Source organism: Sciurus vulgaris (genome assembly GCF_902686455.1).
Source record: "Sciurus vulgaris genome assembly, chromosome: 5".
NCBI lineage: Eukaryota > Metazoa > Chordata > Mammalia > Rodentia > Sciuridae > Sciurus > Sciurus vulgaris.
In genome coordinates this window covers 137,830,552-137,851,812 of record NC_136465.1, presented here as the reverse complement: position 1 = coordinate 137,851,812, position 21,261 = coordinate 137,830,552, and the positions used below count along the sequence as shown (strand labels likewise).

The 21,261-nt window shown below is 36.3% G+C and overlaps 1 protein-coding gene across 9 annotated transcripts in view; it reads left to right on the top strand.

The window, feature by feature from the left end:
• Positions 1-3,227: 3,227 nt before the first annotated feature.
• The window catches only part of OSBPL8 (oxysterol binding protein like 8), a 182,245-nt gene continuing 164,211 nt past the window's right edge, over positions 3,228-21,261 (top strand). For 4 of the 9 annotated variants that reach the window (XM_079142534.1, XM_079142531.1, XM_079142530.1 and 1 more), the window contains exon 1: positions 3,228-3,366. The gene's annotated coding sequence lies outside the window, so the exon portion shown is untranslated. Of the gene's footprint in view, positions 3,367-3,439; positions 3,570-5,800; positions 5,857-21,261 lie in introns of those variants that run through there. The other 5 variants (XM_079142532.1, XM_079142528.1, XM_079142525.1 and 2 more) reach the window with 4 other exon arrangements.

Genomic DNA, 21,261 nt, shown 5'->3' with positions numbered 1-21,261 from the left:
ATGTGTAATTAGGCAGTAGCAAAAGAGATGAGTTCTCATTGGAGTTAAAAATTGGACATCTACAATAAAAAGTTTTATTTTAAAATGTTATTCTTAAAATTATTTAAAAAGCAACAGACTTGTAGCTTATCTCTTAACAGTAAATGGAGTTACCCCACATTTTTCAGTTACAATGCAGAGTCATGTATTAGTTTTGTTGATGGTGTTGTAAAAGAAATGTGAATGTTGCCAAAATTGAAATGGAGTTGCTTGTGTCAAATCTAACACAAATAAATAAAGCTAGATTATGAAGGAAGGGTTTTTATGTATGATTGACTGATAACAACCATTATAAAAGCCTATGCCAGAACCAAAAGCTTGTACAGAGGCCACCATGGCCTTTTATAAAAAGTACTTTTACAAGGACATCTACCCAGTAACTGTCAGTTTAACCTCAGAATGATGCCACTCTTGTGGCCAAGAATGATTGTTTCAAAATATCTTATGTAATTCTCATTTTTGTCTCTAAAATCTTCCCCTTGCCTCGACTATTTAAATGTAGCCTTTATTATGGCATGTGTATTACCATAACAATGATCTTCTATTTCCACTATAATACTTTTCTACTCCCAAATATAATTACTCTTTGGAGAATCTTTCTGTTTTATTAGTTTGATGTTGTTAATACACTGAAAATGTTAGATGGAATGATAATACTTGGAATCAGAGAAATTAGATTTGAACGGATCTGCAAATTAGAGATTTTTCAACAGTTATATTGGTACATAATTGTGTTGCAATAATTTGTAACATATATGGAAAGCATTAGCTATTCCTGACAAATATCACTAGCCTTAAAGTTTAGAAGATGGTTAAATATATACTTACATTTGCTTTCCAATACTATCTTTATTTTCAGTCACTTGTATTCTAATTTTTTTTTGAGTGAAGCTGAAATGAGTTAGTCTATTAAGAACCTGCATAATCTGTGTTATACTGTAGCTCTTTCCCATGTGAATATCATCCACTGGGGGAAAAATTATCATTCCTTAAAGAATCTATACTCTTTTATCAGAACTTGAAATGCAAAGAGCAATTTATCTGGTCACATATCTAATTAGCTATGTCTATAATGCCGGCCTCCTTGTTTCTAGTTCAAAGCTTTTCACTCCAACAAATGACAAAAATTTTAAAAGCCAAGATAGGAATTTAAGGCTGAGGTAGGAAAGGATTAAGCAAGAAAATCTGCCTCCTTTTTCTAATCTTTAGTCTCAGTTCTCAGAGTAAAAGAAAAGCACCAGGGAAACAGAGTCCATGGTATATTTTGCACGTTATCTGGGCTCTAGCAACAATCTTTTCCAAATCTTATTGACTGAAACTTACAGCAAGAAATACAGTTTAAATCTCAGCATGGAACACTCTTGCCCTTCCCTCATCTGATATGAGTTTCAGAGGCAATTCTTGCCCTTATTAGCTAGTAATGCACTCTGATCTTTTAAATTCTATTCCATTCTTGTCTCTGACATTAAAAAATAAAAGTTTTTTTCAGTCAGTTTGAGATATACTGCTTCAGAAAATGAGACAGCTTTCAGTTTGTTGACAAACTCCAAAGTTACCAGCTTCACAAAGCCATAAACTTCCCTCAAGTTTATCAGAAGTACAAGTACAATCTTATCAGATTTCAGAACAGAGAGTGATAGAATCTTTTCCTCACTGGAACATCAGTTCTTTACAATATCTCAGAGATTCTAAGGCTCATTGTTTTTCACATTAACATCTCTGAATTCAAGATGTGTCTCAAAGATCAGAGGCATGGCATAGTTTAACTGGCGGCATTTTTTCTTTCTTGGATAACATAATATAATGGTGAGTCTTAAAATCTATGTTTTTTTTAAAAGAACTACTATAAATTAAGGTTTGTACGGTTTATTCATTTCAAAATATGCAGTTGATCAGAATGCCATCTGATTTCCTATCAGGAAAATGTAATGAGAATGGTTTTAGGAGAAAAAATCCTTAGTTCCGGACTAGAAGGGAAAAGAAGTAACAATGAGTTTAATTATCACAGAAAGCCCCCTTATTTGCCATGTTAGATGGGTTTGAGTATGATATTTTCACTTTTACTAACATATTGTAACTTCCTTTTGAAGACTAGAATTCTACCCTTTTCCTGTCTTCAAAAGGGTGGGAGGCAGAGAGCGTTCCTGGGGTCACGGTTAAAACGGAAGGCAAAAGGTTAAGTCTGAGTACAGGTACTTGAAAAACTAAAATCAAGAATTAGGCATTATTTTAAAAATGAAAAGGAATTGCCAAATTTCTGTTTGTTTAAACCGCCACCAATCTCACACTGTAAAACATTATGACTGTAAAACTGGCATGAAGAATCCTGAATATGACTAAGATCAAAAATTACTTTGCTAGGCTATTTTCATCCCAGCGTGATTGAAACACACCACCGTTTCCTCTAAAATAAAAACCTCTAATGAGGAAAACAGTAAATTATATGCCACAATTAACGTGCTACTAGAAATAGGAACAAGTGGCTACTGAATGCTTTTCGAGCCAGATACTATACACCACGATACTCTCTTTTTGCCCGTTTGGACGCAACTTTCCAAGCCCACCGCCGGAGAGGCGGGGTCCTGACCGGGAAGTTCTGCTGTGCAGTATCCGCGGAGTGGGAAGGGCCCCGGAGGTTCATTTCAGGAGGCCTGGCCTCCGCCGGTCCGCAGGCGCGGGCCCATGGCGGTGGCCCGAGTCCTGAGGCCGCCCTGGGGAGTGCGGAGGCGATTTGGCGGCGACGACACTCTGGCACATCAAGGTGCTGTCAGTTGCCCCCGCGCGGTTCACGCCCGCCCTGCTGGGGAAGCAACTCTCCTGCCGCCTCCGCGCGCCGTCACGTGACGGGAAGGGGGTGTGGCCGGAGCCCGCGAGTCGGGGGCGGGGCAGGGAGGGGAGGGCGCTAGAATGTGAAGGATCGTGGCGGCTCCGGGTGCCCAGAGAGGCTGCGACGCGGCGGATGACAACATTAGGCCGCGACGCGCTTCCAGCAGGGCGGCGGTGGTAGCGGCAGCCGGAGCGGCTGTCGCGTTAGCCTTGGCCGAGACAGTAGCCGCCGCCGATAACGGGCTGACGGAGGGAAGGAGGGGGCCCGCCCTGGCCGGTGGACCGCGGGGCCGAGTTCTCTCCCCGCTCGTGGGCCGAGTCCCCGCGGCAGCTGGACAGACAGCGCCCTCCATCCCGCCTCGCGCCGCAGTTGCCGCCGGCGACCGCGACCGAGAGAAGTTGGGGTCCGGCCGGACGTGTGTAGGGTCTCGGACCCCGGTGCTGCCCCGGCGCGGGAGGAACCGGCCCCCTGCGTGCCGCCTCTCCTGCGGCTACGCACCGGTGAGTGTCGCGCGGGTCCCGAGTCCGGGGGCCGCGGGCTCGCTCCCCTCTGGGCGACTGCGCTCCCTTATTCCCACGTTTGAGCTCGTGCCGTCGGGGACTGCTGGCCACTCCGCGTAGAGGAGTTCCTCTTTGGCTCCTTTGTCCTTTTTGGAGTGGGGGATCGGAAAAACTGGCGGGGGTAGAGTGCTTTGGGGCCCACAGTAGGTGCTTCTGCAGTCTTACAAAGCTGAGGAAGAGGAACGGGGTGGGGGGCAGTTGGAGCATTTTGATCGCCCTAGTGTCTGCTCCTCCCTAAGTTTGACGGGCGCTTGGCTAGGTCTCTTTGGAAGCCCCCGCACCCTTAAGAGCTGGCGCTTTGTCGCTCTGCACCGCTGGGGCGAGGCTCCGGTTTTCCTGTGACAGCCCCAGAGGCTGTGCCGCGCACCGCAGACCGCACCCGCCCTTGCAGAGTGACATCGTGCTGTGCTCTAAACCTCAGTTCCTGTGGCCTTCTTGTAACGTAGGAGGAAAGGCGAAGCCTTTGCAGTATTTTTAAATTTAATATTTGATTCTTCACTCTCCTAAGAGTGGAATCAGGTTCTAGGCGTTTCACGGGGAGCTTGCTTTTGGTTCATTCAGCAACCCACTCAGGACCAGCTGAGGCGAAGCAACAGTATATGCAGATTTTCCATTCACAAAAGTCATTTAATACTTTTCTTTATGAGAGACACCTGTGTTGCCGAACATACCCTAATTTCATTTTATCTGAATGTCCGGAGTAAGTAACTTGGGTTCCTTCTTAAACATATGGGAAAACTTATCTGATGATATAAGCTTATTTGCTTTGAACAATTTAATGAAGTTTTTGCCTTTCTGCTGCTGGAAGACACATGACTTCTGAGTAGTATTAAAATTCCCTGTGTATGGTTGAGTTTTTAATTCACCTGAAACGTAGCCCCACTTAGTACCACTTTCGGTCTTTTCAGATAATTATTTTAGAAGTGTTTTTGTTTTTTCTTTTTCTTTTTGCCACTTTTAGGGTTCCAGAGAGAGCAAGAATTATGCAGGAACTGGTGATTTGCTCATTAGTTTTTCTCCATTCCAAAGAGCGTCATCTAAACTTGATTGTGCTAAAAGTCTGTGCTCAGTTTCTATACTTGCTAGAACCTGTTTTTCTGTGAGATTATTGAGATCATGCTAATTTTATAAAACAGCTTGGAGAATGAAGAGTAAATCCATGCAAGTTAAAATGTCCTCTGTTAAAAGTAAACTAATTTCAAATATGTTACTCTTTTTTTCTTTTGAGAGCAACTATGTATGGAATGACTACATTATGCCAGTTCAAAGAGAATAGATGAAACATAAGAGCTACCTTTTATGCCTTTAATTATGGAGATTAAGTTGTTGTGGTCAAATTCCATGTGAGCAGTTTGAGCCACAATGCTTAACACAGGTGTTTAGAAATACTTTTAATTAAAAAAACGGTCATGGTTTATTTCTCTTTCATTGAATTATAATAGTTACTGACTGATCTGTGGGAAGATGCTGCTGTATTTTTTCAGTTAGTGTTACTGCGTTTTAGAAGCAATTAACTATGTATTTTTAAATTTTATTAAAAAAAATTTTTTTAGTTGTAGATGGACACAATACCTTTATTTTATTTATTTATTTTTATGTGGTGCTGAGGATCCTACCCAGGGCCTCACACGAGTCAGGCAAGCTCTCTGCCACTGAACCCCAGCCTCAGCCCCTGAATATGTATTTTTTATAACACATTTGTGGCACAAAGACATTTGGCAAATGTTCCTGGACTCGTTTTTTAAATTTAATCTTTGGGGATAACCATTCAATTATATGTAATGAAATTATGTTTCAATTTGCTTTAAGACAAGTGATTAAATTTTTGAATTTATAAAATGTGCATTACAAAAGGGCCTTTCTTATTAAAGGACAAATTGCAGGATTTTAACTAGTGCTTAGTACATTTCAATTTGATTTCATTTATTAATAATCCATCAAGAGCAGGTTATTAAGAGTTTTTTTCCCTGTGCTCTAGTAATTTTACAGTTTTCAGTGTTATACGTAAGTTTTTAATCCATTTTTCATTTATTTGGGGGTATGTTGAAAAATAAAGGTCCATTTTCTTTTCAAAAAGAAAAAAAGCAGGTTACTTGAATTGAAACATGAAGGACAAAAAATTGATACTTAGATGTAGTTTTTCTATTATTATTTGGGAACACTTTTACCCTAATAGCAATACTTGAAGTATTGTACTTTAATATTTGTTTTATATCCAAAGTTGAAGACATTTATACTAGTCATCTGGAAAATCATGACATTCAAAAGTAGAAGGTATTGATCTTATCTTATTCTTATGAATATGACCTAAAAATGAGCCATAAGAACCAGTTGAATAAAAATGCCTCTGAGAAGTATACTTCTTTTAATGAAGGTGGCTGAGCACAAGGAGATCAATCGAAGTGCTTGGTTGGAGCAGTTGTGACTGAGGTATGTATAGTTTCCTTGTGGTTGGGATGGCAGGAATAGATGTGTGGACTAGCGTGTGCATATTCCATGTCAGTATATGGGACCCTCCTGAGAGAATTCAGATCATCCTTCCTCCCACTTTATTCCCCACTCTTCATACACCCTCACAATCATAAAATCGAAAATCTCATCTGGAAGACGTGATAAAAGAATTTTTTCTTCTTGAAAAGTGTCGCCAAGCTTGCAAGGAGAGAGCTTTCTTCAGAGACCTTGCAAGGAAGAAATCCTTGTTCTGGAACATCATACTTTTATACTGTTATTTTTCCCTTTGTTAACGTTCCAGACAATGTAAGCTTTCACATGAGAGTAAAAACCTTGACTGTTTTGTTCACCCTTTAATCTCCAAGTGTTCAATAGTTGTAGGATGAAAAAAAACTTTCTGATATATGACTGGAGAACAAAAGGAATATGTGAGACTGTAGTCTAAACTAGATGTAGACAGTGAGGTAAGGTTAGCTTGGGAAGAAGGGAAAAGGTCATTTAACCAGGAGGTGATTCTTCTGTTAGCTCTTTTTTTTTTTTTTTTTCTTAATTGATGTAAGATGTGTATCTGAAGATTGCCTGGTGTAAAAGAGAATGGGAAATCTGGCCGTTTAGTCTTTTCTTTCCTACAGAATTTTTTTTTTTTCAAAAAATTTTCTGTTTGTTTTGCCATCTATTCGTTGTCATTAAGAAACAAGGAGTTTTCCAGTTATTAAGAAAAACTTTAGCTATTGGTATCCTCTGGTGGTTGTGATAGGAGTGAGTATAAACCATAAATATCTCTACCTTCTGTGTTTTATTGTAGTGTTCAGTATTTTAAAAACAGAATAATTGACTTCTGCATCACTTACCTAAGATTTTTTGCTCCAGTAGCTGTTCTTTTATAAATCTCAGAATTGCAATATACTTCGTGAACTCTTTGTATTGTTCATGATCTGTGGAGAAGCCGGTCCTTTGGATAATATTTGGAAGGAAGTTTTATTATAAAATGACTAGGAAGAGTTTTGGGTTTTCAAATGATAAAGAAGCCAATTACACAAAGTCTTCTGTATTCATAAAGACTGAAGAAAAAGGGAAATGGTTTTAAAGCTTGACTTTTTTGAAATAGAAAGGAGGAGCTTTTTGATTTAGGGCTGTTAAAAATTGATAGGTTCAAAGGGAGAGTCTTTTTGAGTCTTCTAGGAATGGTTGGTCATGATAATAATAACTACTGTGTGTTGACTCCTACCTGTATACCAGGTAGTAGCCTAAAAGTACTTGACATATGCTATCATATTTAATCCTCACAAGGACCCCAAATGCCAGGCTATTTTCTTCTCCTTTCTTAAACCTGAAGCACTGAGACGTTGTAGGTAGTAGAACCCACCAAAAGGTTTGAATTTGAAGTTTAACCAGACCATTGGCATTTTTAACTACCATTATTATACTTCTTTGTATAGTTCATTTGCAGTTATTCCTTATGACAAGTCTTGACCTTATAATCTTTCTAAATCTGTTTTGTCTGTGTGATTGATTAAAAATACACTTCTCAATAAGATGAAATACATCCTTAGTTTTTTTCATTTCACTTTTGTTTGATGGGCATCCTTTTTTAAAAATCATAAAAATACTTGGAATAAAGCAAATATTCAGTAGCTGTTTTCTCACTGGGACTACCCAGAAATAAAAGAGCATGGTGTTTTAGGCTGCCTTATTAAATTTTTTTTTAAAAGAATAAGACTGATTTACAGAATTGATATGGATGGTTTTCATGTAGTGATATTTGAGGTGATATTTGAGGGACACAGATCTACATAAAGGAAATCTGTCTTATTGAAATGACCATTAAAAGAACCTGTTTTTTTTTTTTTTTTTTTTTTTTGCTGTCCAATATCTACATAATAGCAGTAGTTTTTCAGATTGTGTTGCTTTTTACAAAGCAGGTAAGGTTCAGGTTCCTGTGAAAATTATGAAATTTGTGTAGGTATGTATTGGTGGAGTGGTAGCATGTCATCTGGGAAGAGAGTGGTTCAGTCAAAGTAACATTGTTATTGGGCAGTAGTAATGAGGTGTGGGACTGTTGACAAGAAGGAACAGGTACGTTTTTCAAGTAGAGAGTGGGGTGAAGGATTTCTTGGAGATTAGGCTTGTTCACTATTTAATTTTTGTGTATTGTGATCATAATAACATTTAACACACACATTCAGAATTAAAGAAAAACAGTGCTGTGCCATCTTAGTATGTAGTGTGTAATAGTTCTTAGGCTGTTTTATAAGATGTGGATGCTATATAAATGTATATTGGTAGTAATGGAAGGACTTTGTTACCACCTATTATTTTAGAAATCTAGAAAGGCAGAACAGCATAGTCTTGGAGTCAGATTGTTTGAGGTCAGAACCTGTGAGCCACTTAACCATTTATCATTCTGCACCTGTCCTTACACTGTCTGGGGTGGCTGCAAGGGAAGATAGTGTATATAAACAGAGAGGGGACCAGAAATGGAACACTGTGAGTTTCTCATGGTTCTAATGTGGTATGAAAGAGATCTGGGAATTTTCATATACTCCTAGTGAATGAAATGGAAGTTAGCAGTGAGAGTGAGCAAGCCTGTTTTGAGGCCTCTATTTTGGGGAGTGAGACCATGCAGGAGAAGTAGTGGGAATGGCAGATGCAGCGCATGTCCATCAAAATCTGTGCTCCCTCTTGTTCACAACTGAGTTTCATCAGTGCCATGTGAGTGAAAATGATAGTTACTTCTGGGTTGAAGTGACAGAAATATGGGTGTTCTTTCATCATCTTTTCTAGTCTGAGGCCAGATGTGGAGTGTGGAGTCTGGAGCTTTTACCTGGTGATAGATTGGAAGGATCTAGAATCCCCAAATTATTGCGTAGAAGAAAGCTGTGCAACAAACAGGAACACCCACAATAGACTGTAACTTTAATTGTGAAACTACTAAAAATTTGGGGTTTATTTGTTAATCATTGAATATTGCCTTAACTATAAGCTGTGGTTGAATGGAGGAGGTAGTTGAGATCCTAAGAATATCCATACAAATAGGAGCTGAGGTGGTTGGGGCCAAGTGAGTTTTACTGGGTGCTGTTCTAGCATACTCATTGGCATGTCATAGACTCTTTGAGGGCCCATAGCTAAACCTCAAAGACCTGTGAGGTTCCAGAGGGCAGTCCATGAATATCTATCTATTTTCGAGCAGTCATGATACTCCCTGTATCCATGAGAGCTTTTTCCTACGTTCAGACACTATATAGGAAGGCATGTTTCTCAATTTGTACTTAATATTTTAGACTGGGTAATTCTTTGTTGTGAATTCTTGTAGAATGTATAGTCCCATCTCTGGTCTCTACTATCTTAAAGACTGAGTGAACCTGAAAGAAATTGGAAAAAAACCAAAAAACCAAAACCAAAAACTATTCCTTTAAAGAACTTTTTTCCCTTTTAGGGAAGGATAAGGTTCATGGGGGTTGTTGATGTATATACAGTAAAGGAAGCTATGCTGCTTTTATAAAACACCCTTGTTTAAATTGAATGTGGATCCATACTTACATTTCCTAACTTTAGACATTACCTGAATTTTTCATGTTTTCTCCCCCCCACTTCTAAACTTGTGGCTGTACTTTTTATTGTCTTTGTAACTTGCTTTTCCCTCTATTCCCAGCTATCATGTCCAAATGTTGTTTCTAAATGGATGAAATGGCTGGGTGCAGTGGTTCATGCCTGTAATCCTAGCAGCTCAGGAGGCTGAGGCAGGAGGATTGCAAGTTCAAAGCCAGCCTCAGCAGCTTAGCAAGGACCTAAGCAACTTAATGAGACCCTGTCTCAAAATTGCTGAGGATGTGGCTCAGTTGTTAAGTGCCCCTAGGTTCAATCCCTGGTACCAACAAAACAAAATGAAACAAAACAAAAACCCCCCAAAGCAACCAATATGGTTGATACTATATTAGACTATGTAAGTATTATTCAATGCTGGGCCAGGTAGTATGCTCAGATTATGATTCCTTGTCTATAGATCTTATTAAGCAGCCCTGGGCTACCAGAAGAAAAATGTTGATAATATCAGGGTCCTGCAAATTTTATTTGAATATGACCAAAATCTCACCACTTAATTAAAAAATATTTGAATAGGACTTTGTTTTCCTTGGTTTTTCTAATTGCCCCTTTTCTTATACCATATGCCTCTGTCATAGTCCTGACTGGTCTCCCACACCCCAGTCCTTCATACCACCTATTGTACTGTGTTCTCTATCTGGAGTTGTCTGTAACCTAGCCTCAGTTTGAACTGCTACCTTTTAGTTCTCTTCCTCTCATTATATTCTTGACTTTGGTCCATTCTCTTATATATCTTCCTTTTTTTTCCTTTTTCTATTCCATGAAGCACATGCATAAGTAACTTTGAAAAAGGTGTGTATGAAAGGCAGACTTTTCCTATATACAAAAATGTCTTCATTTTTATTCTTACATTTGACTGATAGTTTGGCTGGATACAATATTGTTGGTTCAAATAATTTACCTTTAGAACTCCAACTTGCTCTGAGTATCCAGGGATGCTGATAGAAGTCATATATGTCAATCTGATTTACTATCACTTTAAGGTGATTGGTTCTTTATTTGGTCTGTAAATTTTTAGTATCATCATCATCTTTTTAAGTTGTAATTAGGTATACAGGTTATTTTTGTTTTATTTTTTTTCTAGACATCCAGTTGCCCTGAATTAAATTCTTTTTCCAACTCCAGTAAGATTCTCCTCTGTTATGTCCTTGGAATTGTCCTATTTTCTGGTTTGTTTTTGGCTCTTCTTTAGGCGAATGTTTTTTTCTCTTAGATTGACCCTCCTTGTCTTGTCTTTACTTTTATATTTCGTGATTCTTTTTGTTCCATGGTCTGGGAATTTTTTTTTCTCTCTGAAGTCTTTTTGGCTGATTTTTTTTTTTTTTTTTTGTAGAGCAATCAAGAAATTTTCTTGTTTTCTTTTTCTGCATTCTTATACAATGTTGTAATACCATCGTGAGTCTCAGAATGTGTAAAGTAGATTTTTAGAATTTGTCTCCTCATTTATCTTCCTTTCTCTCTGGTCAGTTTTCATGTTTGTTTTTCTAGCCATTTTTTTCATATTTGCTTTTTCTGATAATGCTTGGTGATTCTTGCTTCACCATTTAACAGGATTGGGTTCCTCCTCTGGGTCTCTCTTCCTCCTATGCTTTTCCTTGGACTGCTTTCTGTACTAAATTTTTCCTTTGAGTAGGAATTCTGGCTGGAGTACTTTGGGGGCAGGGCATTACAGAATAGGGTCTGTCCTTTGGCAGGCCTTATTTTAGGGTAAGAGGGAGGTGAGCTAGCTGCCAGGCTGTGGGCCCTTTAAATACCAGATGAGAAGGGTTTACTCTGCCAGCTTTCCCACTTAGTCCCTAGACAGTCATTCACTTTCTTTAGAAAAGAGCTGACTGTCTTTTTGCCTGGGGTGTGTGTATGTGTGTGTGTGGGTAAATGTCAGTTATTTAGGTTCTGCTTGGAGATAGGGGATGGAAGATAACAGTTGTCTTTATACAATCAGAGAAGTAACAATTCTTCTATTTTTAACCCTAGTATTTATTCTTATCCTCTGCTGTGTCATTTACTTTGCAATCATGCTTCTTTGGAATCTTGTTAGATACATTGATTCCCATCATTTCTGTATCACTCTTAAAGGGTATAACCAGGTTGTGGCTTTTTCTGTTTGTTAGATCTGTCACTTTCACATATACTTTACTCTTTCAGAAATGTATTCCCTCTCTATATCTATCCCAAATTTTAATTTCTTTGATCTTATGATTTTATTTCTGTTTTCATGCATTGTTTTTATCTCTGTCTAGTGTCTGGAGTAACTGGGGGAAATTACATATTCAGTCCACCATCTTTTATTAGAAGTCCATTTCTAGTTTATTAAATAGGAGATACAAAACCTATTGTGAGTGCAGATTTATCCATAAAAGTTTTGGTCAAGATGCAGTATTAAAATATAGTGTCCTTTCATTGCTGTTTTGTATATCTCTTTGTGTCTGAAACAATTGGTCCTAAAACTTCTTTTGAATTTTTGTTTGCTCAGTTTTTCTGTTTCCTCTTTTCTTATCATCTAACTTACACATGTCACTATGATTCTCTTGCTGTTTCTCATTTACTATTTGGAAATTGAATGAGACCTTTTAGAATTATGTGTGAAATAGTAACTTTGCTTCAGAGATTGGCATTAGAGCTTTAAAGGATTGACCCTGGTGACATTTTGATTATCAGAACTTCTTTTTCTCAAACATATCCAGACAGTTGAGGTATCATCATACTTTTTTCACATGTGAGGTGGAGAAGTAAATGAAAAAGAATTTTTCCCTTTTCTATGCTATTGCTGTATCTGTCCCTGAATGCTATTCAATTTTTGATCATGAGACGTTGAAGTTCTTTTTTCTACAGCTATGGTTTTGACTATTGGAATGTGTGTCTTATGATTAGAGATACAGTTCTCTTGTGATCAGAAATTTTTACAATCCAGATTTTTTAAAATACTTCACTGAAGTCACAATCCTATCAGAGGGCTTGTCATTAGAAGGCTTAAACCCCAAGATTTGGTCTGATTATATAAGGTATTATAGAACCTACATAATAAATACTCCTTATAAACTTAAAGTAGCCTAGAAAATAAATCGTCTCTTCTGCCATATTTTGCTTAATGTGTAGAGGAAATCAAAGCTGTAAATATTCCCTGTGCTGTGGACTGATTTCTGATGATTTTATGAACTTTTTCTGTATGTTCTGTTAAACTTTTGATTTTAGAATCCAGGGATTGTATTAAATGTGGTTATATGTCTCTTGCTTTACTTTTTCATGTATTCTGATCATTTTCCATTTTAAATGTCTGTTGTCATGATTAATTTTCTTCTCTACTGACTGAATCCTTTGTTTCTATTATTTTTATAATTTGGTATTTTTTCAAATATAAATTTATAGTTCTTAAATATATCCACTTTTTATGTGCCAGTGATATCTCAATAATGCTACTAAAAATGGAATCTTTAGCATTATATAGATTATACTTCGAATATTTTCAAAGGTTTATTTAGGAAATTGTGGCTCTTTATTTTCCCAAGAATTTATGATTAGGATATCTGAATTAAACACACACACACACACACACACACACACACACACACACAAACCTGTCATTACTGAGGAACTGTTATTCTGTAAAAACAGAGATAATTTAAGAGGTTGATTACTTAACAGATTTAGCATGTAAACTAGCAAGGTGTTTTTTGTTTGGTTATTTTTGAGGGTCTTCATAATTCATGATAGTAGTAATTAGCTTCTTCAAACTGTCTGAAATTAATCAGTGATATAATTTGTGACTGTAAAACAAATGTGATTTTAATTAAATGCAGAAAAAATGCTGTCTAAAATCTTCACTAAGAATTTCCTCTTTGTTGAGCAGAGTGTTCTTTTAGAAATAGGCTTTTAACATAAGAGTTATTTCCATAGTTTCTCATTTTTGGTAATTATTCTTAAGTATTAAAAATTGTGTTCTCATAGATCCTTTTTGAATTGGCACACGGAAGTGTAATTAAGCACCTTGTTAACTTATATTATAAATTAAAGATGTTGAGTACTGTGGTTGTAGTAATTTATACCTAGAATTTAAAACCCAAGAACATCTAGGCCAGAATTAGGTTCTCAGATACTCATTATTCTTTCCTGCCTAAATTAGAAAGCCATTCTTAGTCTTTATTAGATATGAAGAAATTGCTTTTGGGATTGAATATCAGTAATAAAACTTCATAAGACTGTCGTAGATTAACTTTAAAGAATTATTTTTTTTTTTGGTGGCAGGGGCAGTGCTGGGGATTGAACCTAGTACTTTCTATCGCCAAGCTTAATCCCCAGCCCTTGAGTTAACTTTAGATCTTGCATTTCAAATTTTGAACTCTCAGCTAAAGTATGAATATTAATTTTTACTTGTGGGAAACTAGATAACTCTTCTGGTTTATTATAACCAGTTGCCATACTTCATAAATGAGAAACACATTTATTTTTCTAACACCTTAATTCAAAACAAGGTTCATATTTTCTTTAGAAATAAGCTTTCAGGGAGGGGGAAATCTCATGAAAATCTAAGGGAGATCAGAAAAGAATAAAGGGATGATGGGGAGGGAAAGGGGAAATACTGGGGAATGATATTGACCAAATTATATTGTTATATTGTGTACATGTATGGATATGTAACAAATCCCACCATAGTGTATGACTGTAATGCACCAATTAAACAATGGGGGAGAAAACAAAAGAAATAACCTTTCAGTGAGGTGTGGTGGCTAGACCTATAATACCAGCTATTCAGGAGGCTGAGAGTAGGGTCACAAGTTCAAGACCAGCCTTAGTGATTTAGTGAGACCTTGTTTCTAAATCAATAAATAAGTAAACAAATAGGGCTGTAAGTCAGTGACAAAGGACCCCTGGTTCACACATAGTACCAGAGGGGGGGGAAAAATCTTCCAGGAAAACACCAAAAATTTTTGTAGAATTCAGTGAATTTTAGGTATAATTTAAAATATCTAACTTTAAAGATACATACTTAATATATAGGACTAAATTATTAATATATATTTCCCAATATCATAATTGAAAACACTATCCTTATGAGGACTTGAGTTAAAAGGGGATCTCATGGAAATAGAAGGGAGACCAGAAGATGTAGACGGGTTTCAAGAGGGAGGAAGTAGGAGAGGGATGAGAAGGTACTAGGGAACAAAATCTACCAAATTATGCTATGTTCAAATATGAATATACCACAGTGAATCCTGCATGTGCATGCTATCTCTATATACATAATTATGCACTAATAGAAAAAAAATAAAATGATGGAAGGGAGAGCAGTAGAGTAGACCAAGCAGAGCAGGGGAGAGGAAGGGGAGATAAAAAGGGAAGGTCCCGGGGAATAGGATTGACCAAATTATGTACATGTATGAATCTGTCATAATCCTGGTATTATATATAATTATAATGCACCAGTAAAAAAATTAAAAGAGCACTTGAGTTGCTCTTTGAGACCTCTGTCATAGGGCTGTGGAACCTAGCATTACAAACACCAGCTGATTGAGTAAACAGATGCAATGGGAAAATAAGAAACCTGCCAGAAGTATTATCTTTCCTACTAAGTAAATGTGTGACCTTGACAAACTACTTAGTCTCTCTGGGTCTTAGGAAAATGGAGAGTTTGGAACAGATAAGTCTTTAAGATTCTTTTGAGGAGTCCTCGATGATATGAGTCTAGAATTCCAATCAGGTAATATATTATGCAATATAATCCTTATAATAGCTCTGAAATAGATGATATTATTTTATTTTACAGATGAAATTATACCTGTTTGACTACATTTTTAAGTAACATGTTCAGTCATGTAGCTACTAAGGAGCTAAGTGAGAAGTTGAACCTTGCCCTAGTTCATTCTATAGATATGTTCTTTTTAGTATGCCATACTGCTTCCCCAGTCATGTTGTTATAATTGACCACCAAATCTTAGTCTTAAAATTTATTCCATTTCTTAATCTGTAGCTTATAATAAGTGTGCTTTTTTATTTAACATCTATCACTCAGGAAGACTAGAAGTCAGATATCAGGTCTGCTATGAATTGTGCCCTGAGTAGAAATATAACCAGTTTTTAAATAGATATACCAAAACTTATGTGTCTAAAAGATGATCACTATGTTCAAAGTTATCTTAAATTTATTTCAGTAATGACATTGTTCAAAAAACATTTTCAGAACTCTTCTTTGGCATATCTTTAGTGCCTTTAACTATATTCTCTTAACCTATATACTGTAGTACAAATTCTGTCTTTTGAGAATGGATTTGATATTTGAAAAAAGCAAGAAGTCATTCTGAACCAAGTCTCATATTTTAATTAGAGAACAAAACAAGAGTGTCATTTTAAAAATAAGCAGTGATCAGAGGGATGAAACCTATTCTTGTATTATTTATAAGGTAGGTAAGAAAGTGGTTAAAAAAGGGGCATTCCAAAATTGTTTTGTGCAATGGCAACTTGAAGTAGTCTCTAAAACTGAATGCTCTGGGTAGCAATGACCTTTATTTGAATGTAGATTTTTCTGTATTAAAGTTACATCCCAGGACTGTTATTTTTATTAGTTCTGTTTCCCACTTAGGTTGATGATAAGCTGATTTAGCACTGCACTTTGGAGAAAGAAGTTGGTGAGTGAATTATTCTTTCCATTTGAAGAAGGTCAGAATCTTTAGAACAGTATTTGCAGAGGTTTGCCTGATATTTAATTATTGATTTTATTAAAATTCATTTGTGGTTATCCATGGCTCAGTTTAATGCCCATCAGCTACCTCTTGTGAGTGTACTCTTTGATGCAGGCTTACATATAAGTTAAACTTTTTGCAAAAATTACTTTAGCTTATTTAATTATTGATTATATTAGTATTTATTATATAATTTGTGGTTATCTGTGGCTAGGTTGAATTCCAGAAAGCTGTCCCATTGGAGTATATTCTTTAATTCATGCTTAGATCTAAGTTAAAATTTTTAATAAAATTTTTATTTAGTTGTGTTATATATAACTGAATAGCTTCTGATGCAAGTGCTGTATATGGTACAGATAACAAACAATAATATGCCTATTTATCCTATTGCAGATGAACTTGTGAAGGTTTCATTCTGTCTTTTGAATATATTTGGGGTTTTTGAACTTCCAGAAGATAGAGTTTAATGACGTATCCTCATTAGTAATAATTAAAGAATGCCAAAAAAAAAAAAAAAAAATGCTTCTAGTGCTTTTTAAATACTACTTCTCCCTTTGAAGTTTCAAAGAAATTTAATATTGCAAGACCACTAATTTAACAGATTTTAGTGCGGGTTTCAGTGCAAGGACCTGCAGTTCAATAGGAGCCACTTGAGTTTGAATGTAGGGAGGGGGGAAGGAATAGACCATAAACTATCAATTGCACAATTTACTGTGTAATCCCATTGTAGAAAGTGCTAAGAGGAAGAAACATAGGATGGTATAAGAATTTGCTGACCCAGAGAGGGAGGGAAGTCAAAGAAGGTGACAAGCTGAGGGGAAAAAAAAAGAATATTTCTGGCAGAACATCTTGTTTAAAGATTCTGGAACAGCAAGGAACTTGGCCTTTGCTAGGAACTGAAAGAGTGCACTGTGACTGGAAAAAGAATGTGTAAAATAAAAAAAAGTGAGGACTAGCAGTGTGGTACATGAAACAGGAGCTAGATCACCTGAGGCCTGAGACCTTGATTTTAATGTTAAGACCCTTGGAAACCTTTAGAGAATTTTTAACAAAGGACGAAGTGATCAGATTTAGAATGGTCTCTCTGGATGCTGTGTGAAGAAGGATTTGGAGAGTAATGAGGGTAGATGCTGGGAGACCTATTTGGTCATGTTGAAATTAAAGTACCTGTGGCTTATTCAAGGGGAGAACGCTGTAGGCCAGTGGTTCTTAAAGTGGTTGTCACCTGGGAACTTATTTGAAATGCATGTTCTTGATTTCTACCCAGACACAGGATCAGAAACTTTGGAGGTGGGGTTCTGTTTTTGAACAAGTCTTCCAGATAATTCTGTGCATCCTTACGGTTTTGAATCTACTGTAGACCATTAGTTTTTGTGTGTTTTTTTTTTTTTTTTTTTTTTTTTTGGGTCAAACCCAAGGCTTTGCAGGCACTTTCACCACTGAGCTACATTCCTAACCTTAGATGTATGGTTTACAAGTGTGGGAGAAAGTTCTAGGTTGATGATATGGATAGAAAGTAATAACATGAAGATGGTAGTTGAGAGAATAGTTCTGCAATGAGATGCTGAGATATTTTGACACATTAGGCAGAATGAGGAGAGCTACTGAAAAAAAAAATCAAAGGATTGATAAAAGAAAGGACTAGAAGATTAGAAGATCAGGAGAGTCTTTGAAGAAGGGAGTGGCAAAGTAAGCATTAAATTTGGCATTGAAAAGTTGCAGTGATATTACTGATATGGCTCCTGCTTTCCTTGTGTTGAAAAGGTAGTTAAAAAAGGAGTGATGAAAACATACTTTCCTCATTTAAGATATTCTTTACATTTTAGACAGATACTTAATAGTCCAATATTATAAGAAATTAAATAACCTTGAGGGACAGTTATAAGTGTAAGATTCTATTGACAGTTGATATGGTTTGAACATGGTTTATCTTCTCCAAAACTCATGTTGAAATTTGGTGCTCAGTATAACAGTGCTGAGAGGTGGTGGGACCTTTAAGAGATTGTTAGGAGCAATTAATGTCTTTCTCACCGGGGCTGAGAGCAGGTTGTTATAAAGTGAGGCTGTGCTTCAGTCTTGTCTCCCAAGTGTCCTCTTGCTCTTCATTTGTTCACCACAATGCAGCACAAGGCCCTCACCAGATGTGGTTGGTCACCTAATCTTAGACTTCCCAGACTACAGAGCCATAAGCCAAATAAACTTTCCTTTATAAATTACCCAGTTTCAAGTATTTTGTTATAGCACCTGAAAACAGACAAAGACAACAGCTATATATGAAATCTTTTTGTTGGACTTACTGATTCTGAAATTCATAATTTACATAGAGAACTGAGCTTTTGTTTACTGTTGTCTTTACAAGCTTGCAAGGAACACTATAATAGTTAAACATACAGAGGGTTGGGGGGTGGGAGTGTTTAGCCTATCAACAATGCTATTTTTAACTTGATTTAAACTGCTTTAGCAGTATGTGTTTGCATCTAAATAATAAATTACAAATAGTCTTATTCATTACAAATACATTTATTTACTGGCACTATTATGTATCTAAAGAAAAATGTCTTCAAATTAATTTATAACTCTAACTTGTTAGAATAATTCTAACATAAATTAAGATTATGCTATTCTTATGTGAAAACTAATTTTTTCCCCTTAGTACTGGGGATTGAACTCTGGGGGCACTTTACCACTGAACTACATCCCCAGTCCTTTTTTAAAAATTTGAGACAGTTTCTTGCTAAGTTGCTGAGGCTGGCCTCCAATTTTTGGTCCTCCTGCCTCAGCCTCCTGGCTTACTTGTATTGCAAGTATGATGTGCCACCACAACCTGCCCAGGGAAGACTACATTTAATATGAAGGCAAATTAATTTAATTTTAGGGTCAATTCTAGTTACAAAATAGTTCATTTGGAGCCATTTTGGAATGAATTAGCTCAGGACATTGAATCAGAAAGCAGAGAGAGAGCCTGCTCCCCTCACCATGGACAAAATATAAGTTCCCAAAGCATGCCTCTGATGACCCACCTCCTCCAGCCACATCCTGCCTACAATTACTACCCTGTTGGGATTAATGCACTAATTAGTTAAGGTTCATAGTCCAGTCACTTCACCTCTAAACTTTCTTGCATTGTCTCATGCATGAACTTTTGGAGACATCTCATATTTAAACCATAACATTGGCAGATCTTACTAAACTTATTTAAGAACATTTTCAATTTGTTAGAATAGTAAATGCTTTGAAAAGTATTATAGCTTAAACTACTGCCATGAAAAAGAAAATTAAATAAAATCATTCATGGTTCTAAACAGTATAGCACAGCAATAATTTTTTTCCATGTTTATAAATATTTCATCAACTACATGTGTAATAGATGGGCCCAAGAAAGAAAAAGTAGATAAAGCAATGCTGTAGCTTTTATGTGCTCTACTCTGAGCCAAGGTCTCTAACTGATGTAGATGGATCAGATAAAACCTCATTTGTTAGCTATCACTGCATGACATCCTTTCTTAACAAGAAAACTTAATCTTGTGGTTTGCTGTCTTCATCATAGCTCCATTGCTGTTACTGTTTAAAGGTCAATATTATTGAAGTTTAATATTTCATTTGTCATGCATCTCATACCCATACATTTCCATACATTTCTCTCACTCTGAGAACTGAATTAGCTCAGTTATTTCTAGCTATCTTTTCCTAAAATAAGACATTGAAATGAATACTTTTCTGTTCTATATATATAAAATGTAGAGCGGAATTATTCTGTCACATATGCAAAAATCTTATTTAGTTAAGTACCGTAAGCATGCTAGTCCTGTATTCTTTCATTAAACATTTTTTAAAAGTATAAATGTAAAGACACTTCAAAATTAGAAAGGTCCAAGGATTCTGATTTGGGTCACATTAGGTCTCTTGAAATAAAATTTTAGCAGACTGATTTTAAGTAGTAAGTCCTGAGATAATTCTTGTAGCTGAATAGTTATCTGGGGAGGTTTTTTTTTTTTTTTTTCTTTATATCTTGTTTTCAAAAATAACATCACAGAATTTAAATTCTGAAAAATGTAAAGACTTTCTTAATTTAGGAGCACAGTGACAGTTGCACAGCAAGTCCATATGTTGTTTAGTTATTATTATTTTAATGTTTTTTTTTTTTTTTTTTTTTCCTGATGAACCTCCAAGAGACTGAAGCTGGTGATTTTAAGCATTCACATTTTTTTCAACAAAAAGAACTCTCGCCCCGCCCCCAATTTTAAACAGTTGCATATCTTTAGCTTAGTATTAAGACATCCTTTGGACAAAGTTACAATTCTGGATCCTATTTTAAAATTTAAATGAATAGTTGCATCAGATGGAAAGATTACTCTTTTTTTTTTTTTTTTTTTTGTTACTGCTACATATAGATTTGTTTCCACAGGCTAATTTTGCTGTCTCTACACAGGGCTCGCTCCTCTCTGCCTCCATTCTGCACGTTGCCATTCCCTCCACTTGCCATACCTTCTTTTCTTTCCATTTTCTTTTTTGTTTGCCTCAAAATTTGCATCTAATATGATTTCCTGTAGAAACTCTTTCATAATTTACTCCATATAACTGTTACTTGTTTTCTTTGCTTTCCCTTAAGATTTAACAATGATAAAGACTCAACTAGTGTGAGTTGTATGGCTGTCATATACCAACATCCATAGAGTGTTAAGATTAACTATCTCATCTAATTTTCATAGCTACCTTATGAGTTTTTTCCATTGTACAGATGAAATTAATAAATACCCTCAGTTATACTCTTAGGTTTAGCTGTATTAAAATTTGAACTTTCTTCCAATTTTAAAATTGCTTCTTATGGTATATCATTCTGTCTTGCTTTATTTCTGCTGTCATTCCTGTTTTCCGCCCTTCAACCCATTAATAGTTCTTATGACACCTCCCCCCCCCACACAATATTAACCCCAAACTAATTTATTCAGGTATAATTACATAAAAAGTATCCATTTTAAGTATTCAGTTTGCACTTTGACAAATATATATATGCAGCTACCACAATTTAGATATAGAACATTTCCGTTGTCCCCCAAATTCCTTCATGCATGTTTGTATTTAATCTGTTCCCTTCTCCACACCTCCC